The sequence below is a fragment of the Sapajus apella genome, unplaced genomic scaffold, assembly GCF_009761245.1.
Source record: "Sapajus apella isolate SASKATOON/1434 unplaced genomic scaffold, GSC_monkey_1.0 scaffold21, whole genome shotgun sequence".
In the NCBI taxonomy this organism is placed as follows: domain Eukaryota; kingdom Metazoa; phylum Chordata; class Mammalia; order Primates; family Cebidae; genus Sapajus; species Sapajus apella.
The window spans coordinates 8,835,724-8,852,175 of record NW_022436961.1 but is presented as its reverse complement, the minus strand read 5'-3'; positions in this window follow the sequence as shown (position 1 = coordinate 8,852,175).

The following is a 16,452-nucleotide window of genomic DNA, read 5'->3' as shown; positions in this document are numbered from 1 at the left end:
TCTAAGAAAAGAAATTCCCAAACTCTCCCCAGAAATCGATTGGTATCACAAAATAGGTTGTTCTTCCCAGCTGTCTCTTATCTCCATTAGCTTTCTTTACTTACATCCTTTGCTGTGAGATTTTGCCATGACTTCCAACACAAAAAGTACACTTTATACAATGCTCAGGTGCTGTTGACTTTGGGCTTGCCCATGTGGATTACTTAGACCAATAGAACATGGTTGGAAGTGACATGTATCAGCCTGGAATGGAAGAAGCACAGCATGTTTCTGATTCTGTACCTGCTATTCCACCTTCTGAGAGAAGAAAGGCCATGCCCTACATTGTGATTAGCTCTTCATTCTGTGTCCTCAAAAACATGTAGAGCCACCCTAAACCTGGAAGTGAGCCCAGCAGGACCCCACAGGCAGCAGTAGAGCCATCTAATGACCTGGAAGCAGCAGGCAGTAAAGCCTTGGTTTTGGAGTGAAGCAGTGTGTCTCAGATCTTGGCTGTTCTACGCAGTTACACCGTGAATGGGTTGGGTGACCTTTGTCTTTCAGTTTTTGTCATGGACATTCTTAGTTTGATAGTGCTTTACTCACAGGTTGTTACGAAATGTATGCATCTCTTTCTAGCCAGAGTGAGGCTCCGGGTAAATACTCAAACATTCTTACTTTCGGTCTTCCTTTAATAAGTCCCTTACCCCTCTAAACCCAAACCAGCAATATGGCCCAAGCTAAGACGAAAATCAACCAAGTTACAATCATCATTAATAGTGGTGTTGATGAATAGCAACAATATTGCTAAAAAGGATTTGATTAATCAAAGTCTATGGCAGCTATTGCCTTAGGAGTGCTATGAGGCTAAAGTGTCTTTGGGGTACACAAACATTTGCCGTCAAAGTGAGATGTTAGATCTGGAAGGAAAATAAATGATGACTTAATCTTATCATTGCTTTTCATGAATGAGGGAAGTGAGGCCCAGAAAGTTGAGTTGTCTTTCCCCAAACTAGTTAATAGCAAATCTGTCAGTTAAACCAACAAAAATGGTTTTATAGTTTTATAGATGTACTGTCTGACATATTAAGAATATGCTTCTGGCCGGGTGCAGTGGCTCACACCTGTAATCCCAGCACTTTGGGAGGCCAAGGCAGGCAGATCACTTGAGGTCAGGAGTTTGAGACCAGCCTGGCCAACATGGTAAAACCCTGTCTGTACTAAAAGTACAAAAATTAGCTGGGCATGGTGGAGGATACCTGTAATCCCAGCTGCTTGGGAGGCTGAGGCAGAATTGCTTGAACCTGGGAGGTGAAGGTTGCAGTGAGCGGAGATTGCACCATTGCACTTCAACCTGGGTGAAGAAGTGAGACTCCATAAAAAAAAAAAAAAAAAAAAAAAAAGGATATACTTCTTTCTGCTTTTTTCTGTTATTGTTTTTCTTAGAATAGTGAAATGTCTATGTCCCAGAGTATAACTTCTTTCTTTTCATAGAATAGCCCACACATATCATTTCACGTGAAAGAACTGCAACTCAAGAAAGGAGCTATGTTGTCAGTAGGGAAACATGTGAAGTACCGTTTGCGTGTGAAATCTAACTGCACTCTTACTCAACATGCTCAATGTCAGGTAAGAGCACCCTTGCAGCTAATATCATCTTTATATACTGCCATCTGCACATCCATTTTCGTTTTTATCTAAAGTGACAGATTCACAATTTAAACCCTGAAACTAAGCTTCCCAGTTTTTAAAACTCTAAGCTTTTAGGAACAAACGTACATACTAAGACAAGAGCAGAAGTTCTCGAATTAGTTTCTTTTTAAAATTGCTTTAATTTCTGGCCATGTGATGTTCAGTGAGACAAAGGCTCTTTTGACCACCTGCTCTCCTTGCCAACATCAAAAGAAACAAAAATATATCAACAGCATTAAATGTAAAAGAGCATTTAATAAGACTGCATGTGGTAGCTAAAAAAGATGAAGAAAGTGAAAATAAAAGGGAAACTAAACTGAGTAACAAAATAACAAGAACAAAGGAAAAATGCGAGGACAGGAAAGCACAAGGATAAATAAGACAGCGAGCGGAACCTGCTTTATGTTTTTATAAACCACAGACCTTCCACTCCTTCTGGTCATTGACTTGAAGTCAATGACCTTTAAAGTCCCAACCAATGTCAAACTGATTCTCAGGAAGCAATTCATTGGCAACTTGCTTAGCTGTTTAAACTACTGGGGCCGTAAGAGGTTCATGATGAGGACTCACTTGTGTGATCCTTTACCCACTCACTCCACGCAGACCCAACTACAAGACGCAGCAGACAGAAAAAGAAGTGGTTCCATCAAAGGGAGTACTTTCCATTCCTGTACTGACGCTCTCCTCCGAAGTACTGTTGTGCAGGGAGAGAAACCCTAGAAATCCAGGGGCCGAGACCATCCCTGTTGTTCTGAGGGTTTTGCTCCAGGTAAGGAAGTGGCCTGAGCATAGACACGCTGTCACTAACACTCCTTAAGCGAAGAACCATACACAGAGATCCATCTTAGGCTATTAAATCAAATATTACTCTCCTTGAAATTAGGTAAAGTTGTAGATCAGCTTTCATTATGTAGTCTTTTTTTTTTCCCCTTCTGCTACTGAAAGAACAGTATTATGGATTCATGGAAAACCCCTGCACTTTCTGTCATGCAGCCATGAAGGAAGTGGGTAATAAGGGAATGGCACTCAAGCATTCTAGATTTGCCTGGATGGCTGGTAGGCAGTGATTCTCCCCAGCTCTGTGAATTCCAGCAATCCATCAAGGAGAATTACCGGAGAAAATGAGAGAGAGACGTCATAAACCTTGCTTTCATTTTATTCCAGTGGATGTGAGGACTTGTGCAGTTTAAGCAGATTATGCTTCTGAACTGGAGCTTGGTTCAGTGATTAAAAGACAAAACAATTCAATTGAAATCTTTACCTAAATTTATCAGCTTAGATTTTCCGAATTGTACTGTGAAGTATTGTCATAAAATGGAAATGTTTGTTTCAAAGGTAATAAAAGCTATTGATCTACCGTGAAGCAATATTAATATTAACATACTGCTTTTATGATTAATTTGGTGCTGCATAAAAGAAAAAAAACAGGATCTTTTACTTTTGGTGATTAAGGGAACAGTAGAATTTTGAATATATATTTTTATGAACAGTAAGAGGAACTCATTGTAGAGACAGTATACAAAGGGTTAGCTGTTACAGCTGTGTATTAAAAGTCCAATCAGCAATTACTCAGTTAAATGAGAAGGCAAAACATGTATAGGCTTTTGCAAATTCCATTTAAACATGGGACACAGGAATATACCTTTTTGTGTGAGAGCCAAAGAAGCATTCATCTGGTCTAAACAATCTGATGGGTTGTATCATGAAATACAAATGTCTGCTAAATCCCACTATTTCTTTCTTAAAAGAGAAGTGCTTTCTAGAGTCTTCATCCCAAGGAAAAGACGGCAGGCATAGTTGAGAGGAGCATGGTTTAGTCTGCCGTCAGCGTCTTCATCAGTAATCTCACATAGTGAACACTGAACAGTATAAAATAACATGACTTTCAGTATCAATCTGCGTTTCTGTGCGAATTTAGCAACTCGGAATAGATATATGATCTCAGGAGCTCTTATTCTTCTTTTTCTCATCTCATCAAAAGAAAGAATACATATATTTCAGAGGTATCTTAGTTGTCTTGTGTTATTATAAAGGAATGCCTGAGGCTGGGTAATTTATAGGCTTCTGCATACTGTACAAGAAGCATGGTGCCAAGACCTGCCTCTGGTGAGGGCCTTAGGCTGCTTCCACTCATAAGGGAGGTGAAGGAGAGCCTTTGTGTGCAAAGATCACATGATGAGAGAGGAAGCAAAAGAGAGGGGTGGTGCCAGACTCTTTTCAACAACCATCTCTCACGGGAACTAATGGAGCAAGAATCCATTCACCACCCAGGGAGAGCATTAATCTATTCACAAGGAATCCACCTCCATGCCCAAGCACATGCTATTAGGCCCCACCTCCAACACTGGGGATCAGATTTTAACATGAGGTTTAGAGGCAACAAACATCCAAACCACAACAAGAGGATATTTATAAAGATGAAGTAAGTTTACAAATGAAGCACTTAGCACAATCGTGATATATTACTTCTCAATTGATGCTTTCTCTCTCTATCTCTCTCTCTGTCTCTCTGTTCTTATTTGCCTGTTAGTATCTTCATGTGATTTGGTGGTTGTGAGGGACAGAGAAGAAATGAGAAAAAACCTTGAAAGAGTAAGAAGGAGCTATTTAGGGAAAAAAAAAAACGTTAAAAAGACTCTTTAGCCATCTCTCGACAACAAACAACGTGCATCCCTGTCAACAAAACTATCTTTTTAATCCCATTTGGATGTTTTCTTCAAGCAATAAAAAGTAGGTTTTCTAAAAATCCATGTATGTTGTTTTCCATTTATATAACACATGTACAGCAAGATTACTTTTACAGCTTGCAATGGCTGTTTGTTTCCTTTTTAACCATAGGTACTCTTAGAATATGACTACCATATTTGCATAGATACTAAATTTGAAAAGTACAATCTTATAAGGGTATCATTTGTTCAGAGAATTGTGATAGGAACAATGTTTCTTAAAGGTATATATGCGCATGCATATATTTTTAAATGTATATAAATATCTATATATAGATATGCACGCATACATACGCATACCATTCCCAAGTAAATATAAAGTTGTTCTGCCACAAATGCTTCTTTGGCAGTAAACATATGACTATTTCAGGCTATCTACTGACTACAAGGTAATAACAGTAGCTAATATTTATTGAGCATTTACTATTACTAATTAAAACCTAAAGTACTTTACCTAATTAAATCCTCACAATGCCCTTCAGAGAGGTTTTAGAATTGTGACCATTTTATAGGGGAAGATATCAAAGTATGAAGATTTTTTTTTTTATAACTTGCTCAAGCTCATTCCCTTCCAAATGAGTCTAAATCCAGGGATTTGAACCCATTTTTTACTAATTACAAAATTCAATCTCTAACCCTCTATACTACTTAAAGAGCCAAACCTCATAGGCTACCCATAAACAACAGCTTAAAGTGATAGTCACTTCAGGAAAAAATAGATTGTTTACAGAAAGTTTGCTCTATTCTTTAGAGCATTTCTCTTTTTGTCAGAAAAAGGAATACACAGAGGGGAGAATTTTCTTTAGACGAAAATTTAAGAAACTAGAAACTTAGATTTATATTGTAGGCTTTGCCTTTCTGCATATATTTGTTAGAAATCAGCTATTTTCAGAGAGTCACAGAGTTTGAGGGAGGAAGTGGGGGTCTGGAAGGGAAAGTGCTACCAGACTCAGTGACAAATTAAGGACAACCATAAAGCTGTTATAGTGTGACTTAGATTTTCTAGGATTGAAGGATTGTATCAGTCAGGATAGAATAGACTATGCTTTGTAACAAACAACCCTCAGGTTATTGGTAGCTTCTAAGACAAAAGGTTTTAAGTTACTTTTGTTTTGTTTTGTCTTCTTCTTTTTTTTTTGAGATGGAGTCTTGCTCTGTTTCCCAGGCTGGAGTGCAATCATGCAACTTGGCTCCCTGCAGCCTCTGCCTCCTGGTTTCAAGTGATTCTCCTACCTCAGCTTCCCAAGTAGCTGGGATTACAGGTGTCTGCCACCACGCCCAGCTAATTTTTTTTTTTTTTTTTTTTTTTAATCTCTTATGTTACCTGTTCAACAATGATCAGCTGGGGGCCAGGCTCCGCATTTCTACACAGTGAGACCTAGACTAAAGAGCGCCCCATCTCAGTCTATGTCAGGACTATTGTTGTGGCAAAAGAGAAAAGAAATGGGATTCTAGAGAACAATAGCAGCAGCAAGTAAATGCTTAATTCATAGATATGTCACTCATACATTCAACGCTCGTCAGCCAGAACTAGGCTTATGGCTTTACCCAACCTCATAGGATACAGAAATTGAAACCTTTTAAGTGTCTGATGGTCAACAAGATTTAGAGTAGGTCAAGGAGAACTGGTTGATGAAGTGTCCAAGGGCTGGGATGGAGCAGTTTTATAATTACAGAGATTTTAAACTAACTCTGTGGGGAGAAATTTATTTTTCCTAACAGCAGAAGTCCCCTTAGGATGATACTTGATTGTGTGAGATTAGTACTTAGATAAGCCGTCTGGAACTGGGGCTCCAAAGCATATGGGGCCATTGGTGCTCAGGGCAATGGGGTTGGTGGGGTTGGGAACAGAGAGAGAGAGAGGAAGAGAAATATAAATAGCATTGAGGGGAAATTTAAGAACTGATGGCTGAAGAGGGACTTTAGAAAATATTAGAAATGCTTAAAGGGAATGCAAGATGTTTCACTTCTCTCTATTCTTCCCCATGAGGTTGTTAGTTAAATTGCTAGGTTTGTCAATACTTTGAGGAGGTGGGGTGCAGTAATGAATTGCTAAATTCTGCAGCCAGGTTGGTATTGCCAGGTCAATACCTGACCTCTCTTTATGCTTCATTTCCAAACTAGAGAAGAGCATAGACGTAGCACTTGGGCAGGAGAAACAGCTATAACAACTCAGTTTAGGAGAGTGTCTTCTAAGTCCTTGCAAACGAGTGAGGATATGAATAAGGGAGATCATTTTCTCAAATTTTCAACGTGCGTATCTCCTTGTTGCTGAGATTTGGTTGTGAGCATTGCGGTGCCTACACAGGGTGCGTGTTTCTCAGAGGCTGTGCCGTGACTGTTATGGATATCCAAATGTGCACTTCTGCTAACGCTTTGAGCAACTCTATACTTGGGCTTTGTAAGTAGAATTGCCATTTTGTTTTGTATGCCTTACATATACGCACTTCCTTCACCTACATTACTTCAGGTAATATTAGACTCAACTCCACGATATAGATAACACCACAGATTTTCTACTCATTTTATATATTAGAAAACGAAGGACTAGGCCAGAGCTTTGGCTCGTGCCTGTGATCCCAGCACTTTTGAAGGCCAAGGTGAGTGAGTCACCTGAGCTCAGGAGTTCGAGACTAGCCTGGGCCATGTGGTAAAATCCTGTCTCTACCAAAAAGAAAAAGAAAATTAGCTGGGCATAGTTGTGTGGGCCTGTGGCCTTAGCTACCCGAGAGGCTGAGGTGGGAGGATCCCTTGAACCTGGGAAGCAGAGTTTGCAATGAGCAGAGATTATGCCACTGCATTCCAGCCTGAGTGACAGAGTAAGACCTTGCCTCAAGAAGAAAGAAAGAAAGAGAAAGAAAGAAAGAAGGAAAGAAAGAAAGGAAAGAAAGAGAAAGAAAGAAAGAGGTAGCTTACACCCGTAATTGCAGCACTTTAGGAGGCTGAGGTGGGTGAATCACGAGGTCAGGTGATTGAAACTCTCCTAACACAGTGAAACCCTGTCTCTACTAAAACAGAAAGTTGGGTTGGTGTGGTGGCACATGCGTATAGTCCTAGCTACAGGAGGCTGAGGCAGGAGAATCTCTTGAACTTGGGAGGCAGAGGTTGTAGTGAGTGGAGGTTGTGTCACTGCACTCCAGCCTGGAAAGAGAGAGAGAGAGAGAGGAGGAAGGAAGGAAGGAAGGAAGGAAGGAAGGAAGGGAGGGAGGGAGGGAGGGAGGGAGGGAGGAAGGAAGGAAGGAAAGAAGGAAGGAAGGGAAGGAGGGAGGGAGGGAGGGAGAGAGAAAGCAAGCAAGAAAGCAAGCAAGCAAGAAAAAAGGAAAGAAAGAAAAGAAGAAAATGGAAAGCTAAAGAAAACTTACAAATAACCCAGTGGCAGAGCCAGAATCTGGTTGCACGGGTACCTTCTAACACCCTGGCCAGAACTTAGATTTACTGTATACCTCCTGCCTTGTCAGAAGCTAACTCTGCATTAGCTACGAAACATGGAAATATTTACTTGTTGATTTACGTTTGACCAAATACACGTGACCTCCTTTGGTTTTGCTCACATTTCCCCCTGTCCCCTTCTACCTCTACCAGCATCTGCTCTAGGGCCAGTCCTTTCCAGGAAAGGAGAATATTTTCACTGCCTTCCTCCCAAATGGGCAGGTGTATTTTCTGAAGTCACTCCAGAGAGAGATAAAGTGCTTTTCATGCTGGAAACTTTCATCTCTTCTTGGCAGTTTTCTTGAAGTTAGCTTTCTTCTCCCCTTGTGGCTTTTAAATGTTTATTTCAAAATTCCTATCTTTTCATTTTTTATTTCCTTAGATCTTAGTCACTTTGGGGAATTACTGTGAAAGGTTGACTGGTTTGTTTTTGTTGTTGCTGCTGTTTGATTGGAAAAATGTTACTCTCTCTTTGCTCTTCCCTCACACCCTCTCCCGCTCGATTATCAATCATTGATCACTTCTGCCAGTGTATTAATTGACTTTTTGACTCATGGAGTCCCTGGGAACACTTACACTTTGACCTTTTACTCACTGGAGGCTGATGACTTCCACTGGCTTCAGTCTTTCCATGTTCATCCCCACGTCCTGAAGGAAAAGTGCAATGAGCAAAAGCAAGCTATAGGAGGAAAGGCAGATGCTACACCAAATGTGAGATTAGAAACTTTATGTTTGCATCACTTTCTAAAAAGTCCAAGTTCCATGTCAGAATAATCAATTATCTAAGACTAGATTATAGGCACATGCCTCCCAGAAGACAGGCGGGACTCTTAGACCACTTAAGTGCCCATGGGCCCCTCTAAGACTTCTTTGTCAGAAGGAAAGTTCCCCCAGACAACTAGAATACAATAGTGAGGTTAAGGTAAGACAGCAAACATCCACTAAAATCCAATGCATTGGCTGCCACAAATAAAAATATACTGCATTTTTTGCACTTATACTTCTGAAAATGTTTTAGTACATAAAAATAAACAGTTCTCAAATGCAGTTACTTTTCTATTACTAATAATGCCTCTTCCTTAAAGGGAGATGATCCAAAAATCTCACCACTCTCTGTATGCAGCTTCATGTCCAGCATCTCTGAATGTTCATTCAATTCTCTACTAATTTTTCTATTACCTTATCAATATTCAGAAGTCTTGACTGCATAGGAAAGTTAAATATGACCATCAAGTCCTCTTTTCAGTAGTAAGAAAAATGAAGAGGAAAAAAGGAGAGAGAGCTTTATAAAACTATATGGTATATATGGTATATATATAAAAATATATGGTATTGCATGGAGGAGAAACAATAGCAATAAATAATGTGAACAATAGATTTTCTAGTTAGTAAGTAGCATTTCTTACACACTTGATTTTATTCTTGTTTCTATGTTATATCATGCTGTACTAATAGCAATTTTAGGATGTAGATGCCATCGCCGTACACATTTTTAGAGGAACAGAACTGAGGCACAGAGAAGTTGAAAGGCCACAGAGTTAGCAAACCAGTGTGCAATCCACACAGCTGGCCTCCAGAGCCTGCCCACACCTGCCACATGCCATGTCTTCTCCTGTGGTTTTCAGTCCATGGTATGGTTCAATCCTCAATTCTGCAGCTGTGCCCAAGGCAGTTGAAGCGGATGACATCTGTGATATTTCTTCTTTACTATGCCTCTGTTTAACTTCAGTTATCATTTCACTTAACCTGGTTTCTCTACCCAGTGGAGAGGCCCAAACTTTTGTTACTGAAGGTATCAGAACCTTGGATTTATAGCCAGGGTTCTTGCATGAAGTTGCATTCAGATCCCAAGGACGTCTGCCTCTGCATGTAACCATAAGTGTTGATGGTGATCACCTAGTTCAATTCACGTTTTGTTTTTTTTTTTCCACCTTCATTGGATGATAACAACACTATTTTGTCTTCTTAGTCTGGTTGAATCTATACAACCCATAATGGAACGCTTTTCTTGCCCTTTCATTGACTAGCACAAACAAACTTAATTGAAGGGCAGAATCCTATTTCATTGGAGCATGGCTCTGTTCACCAATGATAGCATTCCTCCATTGGACTCTAAAACCTAAGGTCAATGAGAAGGGAAGCAAATGTTGTGCTGTTATAGGTATGTTTTGTGAGGAATTTCACTCCATTTCTGTGTTTTTCTGCCTGAAACAGTATGGGAAAAATAGCAGTGTATATTGATAGCATGATCAGATATTGTGCCACGTTCTAAAGGCAGCACCACAAACTCCTGGGTCTTGTCTTGTGGTGATGCTATAACCATGTCTTTGATAAACTATTCCATCATTCTATAAGACAAGCTGCTTCTGAGAGATAAAAGGTTAAGATCAGTGAATCTCATAGGTATCCATTCATTCTCTAGCTTCCTTTACTATAAATTAAGTCACTTGATAGGACTCCATGTAATTTGAGATTCCATTGGCATCCAGAAATTTTCTCTCATATAATAGCACTAGAAGATAAATGAAAGAAAAATCAAACCCAAATTCTAGAATTAACGTCTATTTGTGAGGACAATTCATGGTGCCCTCTCTGTGGTGAAATAAGTCCATTTAACTACTCTTCCACTACAGACCAAACTGTTTCCTGTTACCTGGAAGTTCCGGTACCACATAAAGGCACACGCTTTGTTTCACTGGCGGCACATTAGGGATACAGAGCCAGGTCAGCACAGACAAAGGGAAGCACATTTATAGCCTCCAATCCTGCCACAAGTCTGACCTTCAACGGACATTTTACTCAACGTGACCACAAGTAAAATTGTGTTAGCTGTTTTACTACAGCATGACTATACTTTCAAGGGTCCCACTCTGAATTATGATTTGGGTGAAGTTTCCCAGTGACTCTGGTGAACTCATCCAACTGTTGGAAGACGCAGATTATGATAAATAAATGAATAAATAGTCAGATTTATTGCCATGATTTGTACTACTGCATTAAACAAAGATAATGGGATGCTTAATTGGTTGAACATTATAGATACCTTTTAAAATATAAAAAAGATAATATGGGACAGTTAAAATATATGGAGTCCTATTAATTGTAGTTAAAGCTGTGTTAGCAATCTTAATTAAAAGATTTATATCTTAAAATTATCCTTCTTACTACTATTGGACAACACAATCTGCAGAATAATTAAAGAAAAATAAAAGAAAATTATAGAATGAATAATAAAGTTATTTCCCCTATACAAATATGAAGCCCCTTAGAGTGTTGAAAGCTTTTTTTTAACCTTTGCTCTTCAGTATTATTTGGTAATTATTCAGCAAAATTGCCTATTCTTACTTACCATACCTTATTAAATAGTTAATAAAAAATTTAAAACAATGATTTCAAATTGTTATTTATTTCAATTATAGTCACTCTAATCCTGACCTCTGGGTAATTAAGCATTCCATTTCCGTAGCACTACATGTCAAAACTACTGCCTTTCCATTCTAAACTTGTGTGCATGAACAGGCCCATTAATGTGATTTGTATACTTTATCGTAGTAATATTCTGAGTTGAGAGCTTTTTGGAAAGTCTCAGTTAAATAGGCCAGACATTGCCATCTGTTATTCTCATGCTGGAATCACCCAATCCCAATCATATTTTGTCTTGACAATGGTCTTATTTTTGGTGCTACCAAAAAAAAAAGAGAGAAGGAAGGATCATGGAAGGAGGGAAGAAAGACTTGCTCACTTTAATAGTTACTGTCATTGATACATTCCAGACTGGAAGCTCCTTGCATCCTCATTGGACACTTAAACATAATGGATCTCTAGTTTCTTATTATCATCACCACTGAGAAAAATGAGTAAAGCAGGGGTCATTTAAAAAAATAACACCTGTGTGCCTGATTTATTTTGAGATGGAGACTTGCACTGTCACCCAGGCTGGAGTACAATGGCACAATCTTGGCTCACTGCAACCTCTGACTCCTGTGTTCACGCGATTCTCCTGCCTCAGCCTCCCGAGTAGCTAGGATTACAGGTACACACCACCACACCAGGTTAATTTTTTGTATTTTTAGTTGAAACGGGCTTTCACTATGTTGGCCAGACTGGTCTTGAACTCCTGACCTAGTGATCCATCCGCCTTAGCCTCCCAAAGTGCTGCGATTACAGGTGTGAGCCACCGCACTCACCCTATCTTCTAACTTAGTATATATTTATTTTGGAAGACTTTAAATTATGAAAAATAAGAAAACAAGAAATAATAACAAAATCTCTGTAATCTCACACCTAGAAGATCTAACTTCAAATCTGTGATCTTTCACTTAATTATTGGGCGATTAGGGAAGATCATACATTTCCTCACTATTAATTTACTCATCTATACCGTGCAGAAAGAAAACCATATTTTGAAATATGTGAAGGTTAAATTTGAGATGATAAACCTCAAATAACACAAAAGTGGATACATAGTAGGAACTAATTAAATGTTACTTCACTTTTAACTTCGTCTACAGCCTAGCAGGATGCTCTAAATGAACGGCTCTGAAATTGGTGACAGCATCTTCGGGAGGTAATCTTAAATGATTGAGAAGCAATCTTATACTTGTTGTACAGGTTCAGTAATAGCATAAGAGAAACAACAATATAACTAAGTGTTTGGTGTGAAAGTCTTCTGAGTTTCCATGAAAACAAACAGACTAAATGTGAGAGGCATCTTTGTGATAAATTCCATTATTTAATCTTTGGAACTTTCAAAGTGATATTGAGTTGTTGTATAGACTTTGTCTCAGGGACCCTTTAATTACTCATGGAAAGTCAACAGCATTTATAGATTAGAAACTTTGAGCATTGTTGTAGGTACACAGTTTTTGTTTTGTTTTGTTTTGTTTTCTAATTCCTTAGGCCCCAGTGCAGGGTACCTGAGGAATTACTAGCAGTGAAACATTTTTCACAAGGCAGAAAAGGGAAAGAAATAAGCAACTCCTAAAACCCTGCTGCTTACACAAATCTGTGATTTTTAGATCTGGTTCATCTATTTATCCACTCGGTGGGTGGTATTTTATGATAGGGCAAGGATGGGAAAAAATATTTTGCTTTTCTATTATCAGATGCTCTAGATTGATGCTAGTCTCAGAAACACAAAAATCAACTGCAATGGGAAGCAGGATCATGTTAAGTAAAGATTTGTCCCTTAGGGAAAGAGGCCCCATTGATTTCAGGAGATGTTAAAAACCTTCTACGACTTGAACAAATTGTAAATAATCTGTATGAATTTAGAAAAAAGGAAATATTTGATTTTATATTTGATTTCAAGGAATGACACCTGATTTAGGAGTTTTACTCCATCATAATGTCATTCTTTAAACTTGGCGTTGGAAAGAAGAAAGTTGGCAATTTAAATCTCCTGCTTATGTTCCACTTTTTGAAGTTTTAGCATTTTATTTTCTAACTTCAATTACTTCACACTTTAAAAAAAGAAGGCAAGGTTAATATTATTTAGTTTTTTAATATTTGGTTGATACATTTCTTTTAAAAATGGGACTTGGTGGGGAAAGTTGGGGTGGGGTGAAGGATAAGAGACTACATACTGGGAACGGTGCACACTGCTCAGGTGACAGGGGCACCAAAATTTCAGACATCACCACAAAAAAAATCTACCAGTGGAACCAAACACCACTTGTATCCCAAAAACTATTGAAATAAAAATTAAAAAAAAAAATAACCAAAGGCTTTGTGTGCAGACCCTGAATCTAAGAAAATGTAAAAGAAAAAAGAATCAGAAGAGAAGGGTCCATGTCACCGAATAGATATCGCCAGGATGTGATTTGGTAATTGTTATAATAATTCTGGAAATGTGGACATTTTGTGAGCTTAAACAGCTTGAAGAATATCTAATGAGGAAATTATTTACTCAATTACGTTAACAAGAAAATAACCGTAGTCAGTAAATGTGTCTATTGACTTAAGACAGCACAAAACCAGCCTGGTCAACATGGTGAAACCCCGTCTCTACTAAAAATACAAAATTAGGCAGGCATGGTGATGGGTGCCTGTAATCTCAGCTACTTTGGAGGCTGAGCCAGGAGAATTGCTTAGAACCCCACAAGGTGTAGGTTGCGGTGAGCCAAGATTGCCCTACTGCACTACAGCCTGGGTGACGGAGCTAGACTCCATCTGAAAAAAGAAGAAGAAAAAAAAAGACAACAATTATTCTCTTTCACCTCAAAATATTCCCACATGTGCACTTCCATATACAACATATAGATGCATTATTTATTCATTTATTTATTTATTTGAGATGGAGTTTCACTCTTGTTTCCCAGGCTGTAGTGCAATGGCACAATCTCGGCTCACTGCAACCACGACATCCCGATTTCAAGAGATTCTCTTGCCTCAGCCCCCCTACTAGCTGGGATTACAGGCACATGCCACTTCACTGGGCTAACTTTTTGCATTTTTAGTAGACACGAGTTTTCGCCATATTGGCCAGGTTGGTCTCAAACTCCTGACCTCGGGCGATCCACCCACCTCAGCCTCCCAAAGTTCTGGGATTACAGGCGTCAGCCACTGCATCCTGCCAATAGATGCATTTTTTGCTCCACAAAAGCCTGCCTTCTCTCCTTTATAATTAACAACAGGGAACTGGCCCAGGGCATGAGTCAGGTAGGAAGAGAATCGGAGACACTGAGGATCCAGCACTGATAATCAACATGACTTTTGATTGGATTCCATCTTTAGCGTGGCAGCAGACATCAAGTGGGAACCCAGGCTGAATATGAGGGGTGTGGGCTATTGATAATTCATTCCATTATTTTCATGTAAAGAAAGTAGGCCTGACACCCATATGCCTAAGTCCCAAATTTGAACACTATTTTAACTGCCTAGAAATTATATGTATTTTAGGAAAAGAACTTTGAACTCTTAGAATAAATGTATTGAATGCTTTTTAATCAAAACCTAAGCCAGCTGTGGAGTGAGTACGTAGTTAGGATTGGTTTCTAGGAGACAGAGGCTAGCAGTTCAACTGCAGCCTTGGCTGCCTGGAGTAGCCAACAAAAAATTACCTGTGTGAATGTTTTCCACTCTATAGCTGTCACAGTGGACTCATGATACTGCTAAGACTGAGCAGCAGGTAAGCTTTTAGCTTCCTCTTTCCAGTTTATGTTCAGAGCCAAAATATAAGTGTTGTCACCTCCACCTGTAGCTGTTGGTTAACATACACTACATCAATATGCACACAGTCCTAACTGAAGCTGCTAGCATTTTGCACTCTTCTTTCTAAGCCACAAGGACCCCAGACCAAAATATACTAATTTTTGTAGTTTATATTTTTATTACATTGCTAATCCCCCCAAGAAACTCCATCTGGCAATATGTTCTATGAAATATATATATATTTGCCTTGAAGGCATTTCTATGATTAAATAGAAATGTGTAGATTGGGTATGCATGGTAAAATGGTAAAGTTTGAAGGTTAGATCAAAGGCCACTTGTCAAATATCAAGAATGCACATTAAATTACTGTGGGAAATGAGCTGAGTTCCAGAATAAGAGAGAGAAAACAGTCCATTAAGTTCTTAATACAAGTCTTTAAATTGGTGTAATTGAATTCTTATTGACTACAAGCATGATATTTCTATCAGCTTGTGCAATAAGGAGTGAATGAGAAAGCAGGGATGTTTTTCCTTTGGTGTAAATAAGAGTAGATGACAGGAGAATTTATAAGCCATTCTTGATCAGCTGAATGAACCTACTTTATGGTCAAATATGGCTGTACTAATACAACTCTGGGCTTGGATTGGTAAAATTATTGTTCCAATTCAATTGATAATGGGAAAAGCTATTAGTGTGGAACATTAGCCAACTAGTTGAAGATTGCATTGCTTATCTTATAAGATTTTTTCAGTAGAAATCACAATAGTTAAAGGCTGTGGCATTTTGCAGAGAAGATAGAGCTCCGAAAGAAAACAAAAGGAAGGAAGCAAGAAAAAGTCAACAAATGATAATTACATAAATACTAGCCCAAGAGTGAAGACACCTATATTTTCCCCAGATTTTGCTACCTCTGGTTGGGATTCCCTTCTCATCTTTAAAAAATTTAAAATTATGCTACATGATCTCTAAAATTTCTTCCAGCAGGTCAAAACTACTTTACCCTTATTAATAGATCCAAAATAACTTTCACATAAACATTACCATCTGAAATTCCTTCTGGAAAACCTCCACGACGTTTTACTGATTTGTCTGTTTGTTTTGTCATTATGTCTTTGTTTATCTTATGATTTGTTTTTCTGTGTGTAGAAAGTCATGCATTCCTAACGGTAAATTTAAACACAAGTTTGAAAAAGAAATCCAAATTGTGGATAGAATAAGGGGAATTGGAGGAACATAAGACACTGAATGAACACTTACATGCTAAAGGCTGTTGCTACTAATATATTATTGTTGAAAGCCATATAGCATCGACAGTATTGTTAAATATCATACATATTGCTTTAATTTATATAATTAGAAAAGACTCAAATTAAAAAAATAGTTTAGGGTATAGGAAGAAAGAAAGAAAAAAAGGAGAAAGAGAAGAAAAGAAAATGAAAGAGGAAAAGAAGTGAGCCTCTTATTACAAATTCCA